Source organism: Neolamprologus brichardi, chromosome 17 (assembly GCF_056152115.1).
Source record: "Neolamprologus brichardi isolate AB-2024 chromosome 17, ASM5615211v1, whole genome shotgun sequence".
NCBI classification, from domain to species: Eukaryota; Metazoa; Chordata; class Actinopteri; order Cichliformes; family Cichlidae; genus Neolamprologus; species Neolamprologus brichardi.
Genome location: NC_142120.1, coordinates 7,982,649 through 7,994,740, shown reverse-complemented (window position 1 = coordinate 7,994,740; position 12,092 = coordinate 7,982,649). Strand labels below are relative to the sequence as shown.

Here is a 12,092-nt window from a genome sequence, read left to right as displayed (position 1 = left end):
CACTCGATTGCTTGCTTCCTCTTCAGTTATAGCAAATATTTACTGTTGAATCTTGCATCGTCAGGAATCTGAGAAAGTGTCCCGACGGGGCGTTTGGCCCAGAAATCTGGAGAAATTCTCCGATTTCTTTGGAGAAGTGACACAACAAAGGTGTAAGGAAAATTGAGCCTTTCATTGCCTCAGTCGCACACACACACACACTCCCAGTTCTGCACATACACGACAAAACACACACCTATCATTAAAGGGGAAAGAAGCAGCCCTCCATCTTTGTTTGCGAGCTCTAAAAGCCCTTAATGTAGCCTCATTACCTGGCCTGTCTCCCGCTCTATCATGTGCAGTAAACACACACTATGACACTGGCAATCCATCTAGTGGGAATACACAGCTGTCTCCTATGCTCCAACACAGTCTGGGGAACACTGAGGAATTTTTGTTCAGAGTCCCTGGGCTATCCATTCTCAGCATGAGGATGTTCTCCACTGTGTCTATCTAAAACACAGATCCATTTTCACCTTCTACATGCATGAGTTGCAAAAAATATTTTCATTAGGATGACACAAAAGAAAGGGCGGAGGGGGAAAAAAAGTGACCGGTAAATCTGTGATCCCAGACGTCCGTTCATTATCGGTTCACATTTCAGGTGGTTGGATGGAATTCTTTTGGTGTGTGAGTTCAGAATAAAAAAATATATATATCTAATAATAATAGAAATTACATTTCACAGTCTGCTGACTCCTCACAGCTCTCTGATCAAGTCTAGATATGGTTACCATTTAAAATAATCACAGATTCTGTGCTTGAGTGAAATTAATTCATCATTGCCATAAGTTACTATGCATACAAAATAAAGAAGTAACTAGGCAAGGGCAAGAGCTCACATATTCAATACTTCAGATTGCTTAATAAATCAAAATGCCACGTATGTGCTTGACTGAAAAAAACGATGCAAAAAAAAAATCACTGAATTTTGAATAATGAATGGCAAAAAGTTGAATAACTTAATCTACAAATTTTATGCCTTCAAACAATCTTTGATTATGATCATATATCTGTTTGTACCTCAGTGTGAATTGTTGTTTTTTTTCCCTGCCAGTGAGCTGTCACAGCACGAGGGGGGGACATCACAAGCAATTCATTACAGCCTACAGCTTCTTGTAGCGAGTTTGGAGTTTGAGATGGAAAAACGACCACTTGGAAAGCTACGTTCGACACAACCCAGTCCTCCGGATTAAGTAAGGAGAGCCAGACTGCCGTGCCTTAGAATTAAAAGCTTCCTTTTTGGCACTAAAAGGCCACCATAAAAGAGCATTAATGACTACTTCTTATAAACCTGTGTATGGTAATGGTTTCTGCTCTCAGATAGAGGAATTTCAAAAGTGCTTCACTGGTGAATAAAGATTGCTTTGGGAAAAAAAAAGGGGTGTGGGGGGTGTGGGGGTGGTAGCTGAAGAAATCATATTTACAAAATCAGGAGTGGGGCCAAATGAAAAGAGATGAATATGAATAATGGACTTTGCTTTTTTCCGGATTAACATTATTCAAAGCAACGGAATCAAATGTGGTTATCTCCTGTCCAATGAGCCCCTACACTGAGAAAAACCTCAGCCATATTTCAATTCTTCATTTGAGCTGACAATAAATTGTAGTTCTGTGATAGGAGACATTCAGTCAAGAATGTTCAGAACTTAATTCTCTTCTATTTACAATAAAGAGATGAGAAAGAATAAGATAAAAGACAGACTATTTGCCACAGTATGTAAGTGTCCCTGAATGGATGTGTGAGAGTGTGTCAGAGTGGAGAACAGAAAGTGGAAAGAAAGAAAGAAAGGGGGTGAATAAAATGACAAAGAGAACCATAGGAAAGAGTGTAAAGTGCATGTTCAATTGTACAATCGGCACAATGTCTCTTTAGATTCAAATGCAAGAGGCACTCAGGAATAGTAGGAATGATACTGCGTTAATACAAATTAATGTTATGTGAATGCAACCAGCTCTGAAATATAATAATAGCAAAATATTCATTGTACACCAGCTATCCAGTTACTAATATAAATGGATATGAAAGGCAAGCATTGGTATTAATAAAATAAAATCCACTAGTATCTCATTAAAAATCAAGAAAAAAATTATAAACAAAATATTTTACTATTAATAGATTTATGTAGTATAGTAATAAATGCACACTTCTTTGAAATATTAGTGCAGCACGGCTTGTCCCCTGATGGAAAAAGAGGAGGAGAGAGACTAGTCCTCTCCTGCATTTAGGCTCGACCCATATCATTTACATGTTACCTATCAGGCACCTCGTTCTGTTGAAGCTGTAGACAGCCCTGCCGCTGTGGGCGAGCGAGACAGTGACGAAAGCCCGATCAGTCGGCTCTCATTTGCATATTTGCCAATTTCATTAATTAACTCAGCCCACCTAATCAGGGCTAATTGACCTATAAAGAGGGGAGGCCTCATTGTCTCGTGCAATAATCTTTATCACGAGGAGAGGAGGTGCGCGGCGAATACAAGGCACTCCAGACCTAACTGTGTTTATAGACATCGTATCTGGAAGTGTTTCACTCAGAAAATACTGTAAGTGATCAAAACTGAGCTGCTCTGACACATTGCAAGGACTGGATAAGAAAAAAAAAAGAAGTAAATGGACAAAATTCTTCACGTTGCTCTGGTGTTCTTGCTGAGAAAAATCAGAGGAGCTAATGACAGTTGGATGGGTCTGACTCGCCGCTCCTCTCCACAGATCCAGCGGACGGGCGCAGGGGAGCCAGCCGCGTCTGACACAGCTACAGAGACATAGCTCATTGTGACGTTTCCAGTTATTTCTGGTTGATTAGGGCCATTATGTCTCGAGCTCTGATTTATGTTGTCATTCCCTCTCAGCAGTCCTGCATCGATAGATCTTAATGAATTGGTAAATAAGGGTGAAGATTGCAGTTGACAACACCGCAACATTCCTCATTCATACCAGACAAGATTTATGTAACCAATTAGAAGCATAAAAAGGTGGGTTTGGTAAGGAGGGGGGGGGGGGGGGGGGGGGGGGGGGGGGGAATCATCTCTTCTGAGGAAAATTACTAAAGTCTAGCCAACGACAAAACAGATAATGAGATGTCCTTAACTTTGGCTTAGTTGGACTTTCTGCACAGAAAGGTTGGGGACTCGGAAGAAAAAGAAGAAACGATCCCGCTCCTCTTAGGATTAAAAAAAAGAAAAAAAATATATATATACAGAGACCGCTGAGTGTGTGTATGCATAGACTGCTTGACTGCACCTCTGCTTTAAAATAAAACATACCTGAGTGTCCAAATCACATCACAATAATGCCCAATCCAAGAAATCCTGATGGAATCAACAGATTAAAAATTAAGCCAGAGCACCAACAAAGAACCACTTTGATGTGAAAATGTTAAATTCAAGACGCACCCCCCCCCCCCCCCGCCTTCACACACCTCCCCCCCCCTCCCCCCCAACAGCCAAAACAGAGACACTGAAAATGAAAAGCAAGGCATCCATGCAGGTGTGCGCACGCAAATCAACTGTTACCTTAATGTTTAATACAATCAGCAGGGAAATTTTCATCCGCATTTTGTAAGCGCCTCGTATTTCGATCGCTTAATCTCCCCAGATTGTAGTCATAGAAATCTGTTAGCAGGCATATAAAAGGCCACTTTGTCTGAAAGTCCAAAAAAATAATAAAATAAAAAATAATAATCAGATAAAAGTGCTGATCATCAATAGCCGGTGACAGGCCAGGAAGACCCAAAGGGCAGCAGTGAACAGAGGTGGAAAATTAAAGCGGAGTGATACGGGAGCCGGCTCCTTTCAGCCTCTCTCCCTTCAAGCACATGCAAATGAGGCCGTGCTGCTTAACTGCATCATTTATGTGGATAATAGCGGCATCATCATTACGGGAACTCAAATTAAATTACATCACAATTAGCATAACAAAGTGATTGGTTAAACTTTCAAAACAAATAACGCAGCTCTGCTAATGAACAGTGTTAATTGGTGAGTGTGCATTCTAAATAAAACATGTAGGTAAACATGTGTTTTAGTCGAACAATTTTAAATTTCACTTCCCCACCTTTTTATTTCTTTTTTGGGGAGGAATAGAAGAAAACAGAAAAAGAAGACTTAAAACTGAATACTGCCAGGGGGATTTGTGAGCTGAAATATAAAATGTGTAGCATTTAATTTTATTGCGCTAAAGAACCTATTATATGCCAGACTCTAGAGAACAATGTAAATTATCTGCCTTCAAAATGGAGTTTGGCCAATTCTCCATGTGAACTAATCACATAGCTCATTATGCATTAGGGTATTAAATTATGAAGAGGAGTCCCTTTCACATTCCTGCACAAAGCCCTATAAAATGTTAATAATATGCCCACAATAGCCCAATACCATGCCTTGCTCACCCTCATCAATATTTAAGTAAACAAATGATCCCACTCGCCTTTGATAAAGATAATTAGTGCTTCACCAATTATCAGTCTTGTGACCTCTCTCCTCTTCAAACTAAACGTCTGCTCCAAAGAGTTTGGGATTTTTTTCTCCCCTCCACACGCAAAGAGATGGGAGAAAAACAAATAAGTCAAACTTCAAGTAACAGCTTTGCCCTCTCAGAACACATATCTGCAGCTGATTAATATTTGATTGTTATTAGCTTATGAAAGGTTATTGAGTGGCTGTGCCCTTTTATTCGGCTTAATCATAGTGGTGCATCACTGTCCTCTTGATTTTAATGATCAATGATTAGCTTAGCAAGCGAGTAGCAACATCTGAAAAACACACATACTCACACACACACACTATCCAAATAGTACAAGAGCAGAAAATACCACAGCAAGTTCATGCACACACACACGAATTCATTCAAACACACACACACACACACACACAAAGCCAAAACCAGCACACACGTGCTCACTTGTACGCATGCACATAGACACACACACACACACACACAGCCATACACACTGAGCCATTCATCAACACTAATTAAGCAGCAGATTAACAGAGCCCGCAGACCAAGGCTGAACGGTTACACAGTGGGACGACCAACGGGGAAGGCAGGAGACACAGCCCGGCAATAAAATACAACCATTAAACACAGCCAAGAGCCTGAAGTCGACTATGGGTGACAGAGGATTGATGGCTGGATGAATGATGGATGGATGGATGGATAAATAGATGGATGGACAGTCTGCCTGACTTTTTTTTTTCTTCTTTTTTTTTTTACCTGAAGGTGAGAAGTGCCAGAGAGCTTGACCGAGGAACAGAGTACTTGGCTCTGCCACCGCCGAGGGTGTCTAGCTGCAACGGCCCCAAGTCGACTGGTGTCACCGTGTGAAGAGGCAACACTATCTGTGTCATCACTTTAGCCGTGTTTATGGGGGATGGCATCATAAACAAGCCACCCCCCACCACCAACCCCCCCTACACTTCTCGCCACCCGCCACACAGCCCCCGCCCCAGTTCCCCCCTTCTCCTTTCCTCTCCTCTCCCTCTCTTGCCACCTCACCACCACTGTACCATTCATGCATACTTAAATCACACTCGCCCCATTAAAAAAAAAAAAGGAAAAAAAGAAGGGGAAAAAAAAAAAAAGAGAAAGCCCAGACGCTTCTCCTGACAATTATTCTATCATTTCCAGTTGTCACCGGGGCAATTACCGATCGGGGGGCCCTTGTGCAGGTCGGACATGCAGGCCCGAAAGAGGAGGCTTGAGTTGGGGGAGAGAAGGAAAAGAATGGGAGAGGGACAGCAGAGGGCGTGTGTATGCGTGTGTGCGCGCATGTGTGTGTGTGGAAGGAGGGAGGTGGGGGTGTGGGTGAGGGGGTGTAGTGTACAAAATGGAAATTTATGACAGAGAGACGGTGGCTTCTTTCTCTCTCCGCACTGGATATAATTAGACCATCATTTTTTTTTAAGTCTGAAGATAATGAAATTTCGCAATTACAGGAAAACACCACTTAATCATTTCATTCGCCGGTTTAGTGGAAATGAGCAATACCGCAATTACTAGGTAAAGCTCTGCTTTTGGTGCATTTTTAGAAAATAAATCTGAGAGAAGTTTTTTTTTATTTATCTCAGCTACTTCTAAAAAGTAGCAATAAAGCATGTGCATCCGTGTGCAAATGTCTAAGTGTGTGTGTGTGTGCAGGAACTCTGCGTGTGGGTGGGTCCTGTGTATGACTGAGAGAGTGTGTGTATGTGAGAGTGTGTGGGGATCTTCACACGGGGACTGCTGTGACTCGTCACAGGATGTTCGCCGGCTCTCCCCTTGCATCTCGCCTGCATGCTTACCAGGGAGGCTCGCGCTGCTCTCGCTCTAATCGCACATCTGCTTCTCTGAGCACACGCTCTCTGTCTCTCTCTTTCTCTCTCCCTCGTGCAAGTGCGCACACACTATCGCTCTTGCGCGCAACCTGCCGGACCTGCTCTCTCCTTTGCTCTGTGTAGTCGGCATTGCTGAGACAAGAGGGGGACAGAAGTACGAGAAGAGAGAGGTGCACTCGCCGCAAAGGTATGTGTGTCTGGCTTTATACTAGCGCTTTTCCTTTCAGCTCCGATTGTGTGCATGTCAAAGTGTGTGTGTGTGTGGATTCAAAGAGTCTGAATGGGATTAGTGAAGGGCTCAGCGGCAGTCGGTAGCCTCCATACCGTGCACGGGGCACTTAAAAACAATTAAGCCATATCACATCCGTGTATTTCCAAGTTCCACGACATCACTAAGCACTGCTACGTTAACACAAAACTAAGTCATAAATAGTCCAAAAGAGGCAGATAAAATGACCTACCTTTTAAACAATGACTGAGAAATCCACTCTCCCTGGTAAGAAGCATTTGAAGAAGTATTCTCAGAAACCTGAGAGCATTACGGTGCATCAAAAATGAAGAGAAGGGGGAAAATGCCAGTAGCGGAAAACAGACGGCAGGAAAGTGGAGGCAAAAAAGGAAGAAAAAAAAAGTAGAGTAACTAGCTGACGCTTACTGTCAAAGACATCACCAGAGAAGTATTTACAGCGGTATTTACAGTAGTGCGAGGGGAGAGCACCTCTGCCTGGTCACGTCTGAGAGACAGTTGCCGTTTCAGTGCTGCCTAATTAAAACAAGTCAGGCAGCCCCGCTGGATTGTTTTGACGCCTGAGGACCAATAGTACACAAAAACCAGTGGCTTGATCGGCGGGGTAGGGGGGCTGGTCGTGGGGAGCAGAGAGGAGGGGGCGGAGGGTGGCGAGAGTTGGCAAAGAAATGGGGGGGGGGGGGGGGGGGGGGGTACTGGAGGAATCTGAGAGGGGAGGGAGACGACAAAAGGTTGAAAACTGGCGAGACCGCCACATGCCGAATGCTTGCTTACTATTTTTCTAAGATGATCATTAAAACTGTTAGAAATACCTTAACAAAAGGTATTTTTAAAAGTAAATGATTGGCCAAACAAAACAGTTACGGGAAGGGAAGGAAGAAATATAAAAAGATATACAGAGAGAAAAAAGAAAAAAAAATTAACACACAAGCTGACAAACATTTCACAGCTTTTCTCCCTCAGCCAGAATGTTTATAGGCTTGGTTTACTACTTGATAAAAGGAGAAAATGTGCTTGTACAAATGTTACATTCACATGTTTGAAGCCTAATGAATTAGGTCAGTATCTATTACTAGAAGTGCAAAGCTGCCAATCCCTATCGCCGGCTAAAGACGCTGACAAAAGCTGAAACAAGCTGAACGAGCCTCGGCTGGGATCAGATGTGCTGCGTGTGATGTATTGACGTGTTTCCCCCATTGTAAACAACGCACAACAGGCAATGAGACGGAACATTTAGGGCTAATGGTGTTTGCCAATCTTTTTGTCAATTTTTTTTCCTCCTCTTTCTCTCCCCTTTTTCTCCCTCCCTCTCCCTTGCATGCCACAGATGTTTTTCTTAGTCGCTCCAACAGACAGGAATCTACTGGCAAGAAGAAAGGCTCGGTCTTCCCCAGGAGAGAGGAGTACAAAGCCCCCAGTCTGCACACAACAGATGCCGAAAGCTAGTCCATCTGCCACCAGCTTGCAGTGCCACATGGGCCTGAGAGATTTAATACAAGAGAGGACTTTTATTTATTCCTTTGCCTATGTAAGTTTGTGCCACACAATCAAATGCAAATACACATCGAAATCTGGCACAGATGCAACTTTAAAATTAAATTCACACTAACGGACACACACATGTGCGAGCATACAGGCAGCCGCAAGAGGTTATAGGGAGTGCAAGAATCTTCTGTTTTAAAGAGCAGCACCCGGGGCAACTATGACAGATTTATTTAGGCAAAGACGTAGCCCCCAACGCGGGGTAAAGACCACTTGAACTCACAGCTCAGAGCGGCGCACTGGTATAATTTAACAGCCTCTGAATAGCACATTATCTCCCCGGCTCTGTTGGAGCATATTTTAGCTGTATGATATCATTATTAAGAGACAAACACAGACCAAAAAAAAAAAAAAAGTATCATTTTCATTAGTGTCAACTGTCTGAGCTCTGAGCCAGGAAAGGTAAACACCAAACAATCATGACAGGCTGAAAGAGACCGTGGGAGCTGAAGCAGGCGAGAGAAAGAGAGATGACAAGAGTGGAAAAGCAAGCAAGAGAAAAAAAAAAGAGACAGCGACGGAGAGAGTCAAAAGGGGCTACCATTAAACAACTGCTGTTAATTGCTCTAAGCATCCACATTATGCCAGTAATTTCTCCCATTTCTCTTTCAGCGCTAAGGGCTTCAGGCTAGAAAGCTCCTTCAGCCCCTTTAATAAACTACTCAGAGTGCCCCACTGGAAAAGACAAACACGAGGCCCCTGGCCTTAGAAACATTTGCCTCACTAGGGGGAATGCTATGCCTGTTTCTACACTTCTGTGACAATTCTGTGCCTTCTCCCTTCAGGTATTTGTTCCCCACGTCTCTTCTTCCAGTGCTTTCTGCTGCCAAGGTCAACAGAGACAAACAGGCCCACCAGCGTCTTGATGTGGTGGCAGCAGAACAGTGAGAGGGGAAAGAGGGAGAAAATGGGGGAGATGGATAGATAGACATGTGTAGTGGGTACAGTGGGGAGGGGCGATGGTGGCAGCAGCTGGTTACCAACCTCGGCAAAAGCAGCAGCAGTGGAGGAGCAGTGCATCTGAAACGCACTCAAACTCCACACTGATGATAGCAATAAATGCTTCCCATCTCCCAGCACTGCTATAATTTCCATAGTTTATACGCACACAAACACACCGCTGCTATTTTAATTAAAGCTACACTGGCACTGGGGACAAAGTCAAGTATGCCTTGAAAAGCACATGCACTGTTGTAAGGTCAGCTACTAGGAGCCAATCTTCAGCTATAATTTTATTAACAGGTATTAGCCTAAATGTATTGAATTTACAAAATAATGCACTAATTTTTAAATAAAACAAAACAAAAAAAATAGGACAAAAGGCAAGCACAAAGATTTCTCAGAGATTACAAGTGTAATATATGTAAATTTCTTTCAAACCTTTCAGTAAGTCTATTTATGTTGTCTGACTTCCCAGAAATTTAGCGCCACCTGGAACGATTGGTAGAGCACCCGTCATTATTCATCACCTAGCACGCTAGCAAGAGCAGCCTTACCGCTGCAGGAATCGTTGGCTTAAAAAGAAATAACTTTTGAGTTCTACGCCACTATGGAGAGGAAAAACTTTGTATTTAAAAAATAAAGGTTTTCATATGTCAGTCCTCTGAAAATCTTTTTTTATAGAGAGGTAAAAAGATTTGCTTGTCTTAATACTTTGGTTTACTCAAAGCACATTCTTCCAACTTGACACTGAAAGTGCTCAGCCAAGATTGAACTTGCAGGAGACTGTAAAGGCTTTTATAAACACATTTTACTGTCACAGAGGAAATAAATTAAGCAGGGATGGTGATGAGCCCTTAAATTGCATTTATGACTTTATGGTTAACTCAAGTTTCTATTTATATTATACATATGTTACACTTGTATTGAAAAAAAAAATGAATATGTTATTTTTATATACACGTGTAATATGAGGTCAATAATCCTGACTTTTCAATATAAGGTTTAAAATGTCCTCTTTTAATTTTCCCATTTTTGGAAATAAATTCATGTCACACACACACACACACACACAAGCTCCTTTCATAAGTTGTCAAATAAATGTTCCACAAGCACAATTCCTGTTCCACTAAGTCCTGCCTACAAAGAATGAAATGAATAAGCCAAATAAGGCATAATGAGGGGGTAGGGCTCTTACTAGTCCTGGTCAATGCTGATCACATGATATGTTGCTTATGGCCACAGAGCAAAGACCATTACAGACCGGTGATTATATAAGTGGTTGGAAGGCAGCACCATTTTAATATACTGTACTTAAGCACCGGGGTATCCATGGCAACTTGCCCTGCACCGTGCATTCAGAAAATCCCTCATGAAATGCCTATTAAGTGGATGATAATGACAGTGTCCAAATATATTTGCATATGTTTGAAAGCCAAAAAAGAAAAAGAAAAAAAAAAAACACAAGAGTAGTGGAGGGGTCCCCGATTGTTGCAATCATAGTAATAATCATAATAAATATGTTGACTTTTGTTTGTTTGCTTCTATTGTAAGAAATACAACATTTTTAAATCAGTGATTAATGAAAGGCTTTGCTTCCAGTAAGACCAGTACTGCCACAGTTGATTATTATTGGTAATGTGTGTGAATTAAGGCCTCTTCGCCTTCCTCTGGGATTCTCCACATGTGACTTCCATTTGCAACTCTGGCCGAGTGCCCAACAGGACATCCCTGAGAGAGTGTTTGCTTGACTCAATATCAACAGCCCGAGTAAGCAGCTGGAGGGGACACTCTGGCCAAACCCAGCCATCGCTTCTATTGAAAATAAACTAGGCTGTGCATTCACTGGGCCCAAAAATATCAACACGCGCCGCGAGGAGCCACGTATAGCACTCTGCACTGTTCCGCTGGTGCCTCTCAAAGGCTTAATGATACCTGCGCCTCCCCTCCAGCTGCTTCTGCCGACGCCGTAGCTACACACAGACGGCAGGTGGGCGGGAATTAAAGTATACATTACAGCAGAAAAATAAAAAGAGATCGAAATGACAGAAGTCAGACAGTTCAAGCTAACTGGGCCTCTTGAAGCGAAGGAGCTGGTAGACTAGCGACAGACACTCCAGGTTAAATTGGCCCTCCAGTGCCTCCTCTTATTTTCCCCCACCACCGCAGCTGCCTCCGATGCCCACCCCCAATTCTAAAAAAAAAAAAAAAGAAAGAAAGAAAAATAGCTTTTCTTCAAAAACATATTTGAATTAAACGAGTTGCTGAAATCAAAGGCTCAGCTGAGATGGATAAATTTAAACAAGCAAGTGCAGCTCACAGCAGTTTACCTGTTATACAGCAGATTGGAAGGAGATGAAAGAATAGAGCATGGAAGACAACTTCTCTTTTTTCACAGCAGTAGATATTATCATATAGTAAAAGGCAGCTACGGTTTAATTAGATTCCTACTAGGAGAAAAGTACATGCTACTGAGTTGTTGTGGGTTTTTTGTTTTTTTTATATTCTTGGCCACTGGGATGTCATCAAGCTAAAGCAACGGCCAAAAAAAGAAAAAAAGGCGAGGGGGGGATTCAATAGCCGTCTCGTGCATTCAGATTTCCTGTTAGGGGATGAATCTGAAACCCATTTATGACAGTGATCCGTAGTGTCTGAGGATCCCACAGCTCCAGCTCTGCCAAAGAGATTATCATTCCCAGAACCACGGCTACACAGTTGAATGGCAAAGAGACAAGCTTCACTGGCAGTCAAAAGAGCACAACACCTGTATATGCTATGCAACAACCCGCTATCTAACATCCAAGGAATCCCATCAATGCACTCACAAGTAGCAATAAAAATGCTTTCGTGCCGGATGAAAAATTAGATGCTGACCGTGAATTAGATAACAGGGAAAGTTTGGGAATAATCCCCAGAAGCTGTTGTGACGTGGAGCTTTTAAGTGGACTTTACAGACTTTCGATTACCTCAGCCTTCTGGGTTCACTGCTGACATAGTGGCTATCCATTCATGA

The 12,092-nt window shown here is 42.5% G+C and overlaps 1 protein-coding gene across 7 annotated transcripts in view; it reads right to left on the bottom strand.

Moving 5' to 3' along the window:
• The window catches only part of foxp2 (forkhead box P2), a 103,966-nt gene that overhangs the window by 63,446 nt on the left and 28,428 nt on the right, over window positions 1-12,092 (bottom strand). For 2 of the 7 annotated variants that reach the window (XM_035906783.2, XM_035906793.2), the window contains exon 1: window positions 6,813-7,153. The exons of the other annotated variants lie outside the window; for them this stretch is intronic. The gene's annotated coding sequence lies outside the window, so the exon portion shown is untranslated. Of the gene's footprint in view, window positions 1-6,812; window positions 7,154-12,092 lie in introns of those variants that run through there. 7 annotated transcript variants of the gene reach the window in all.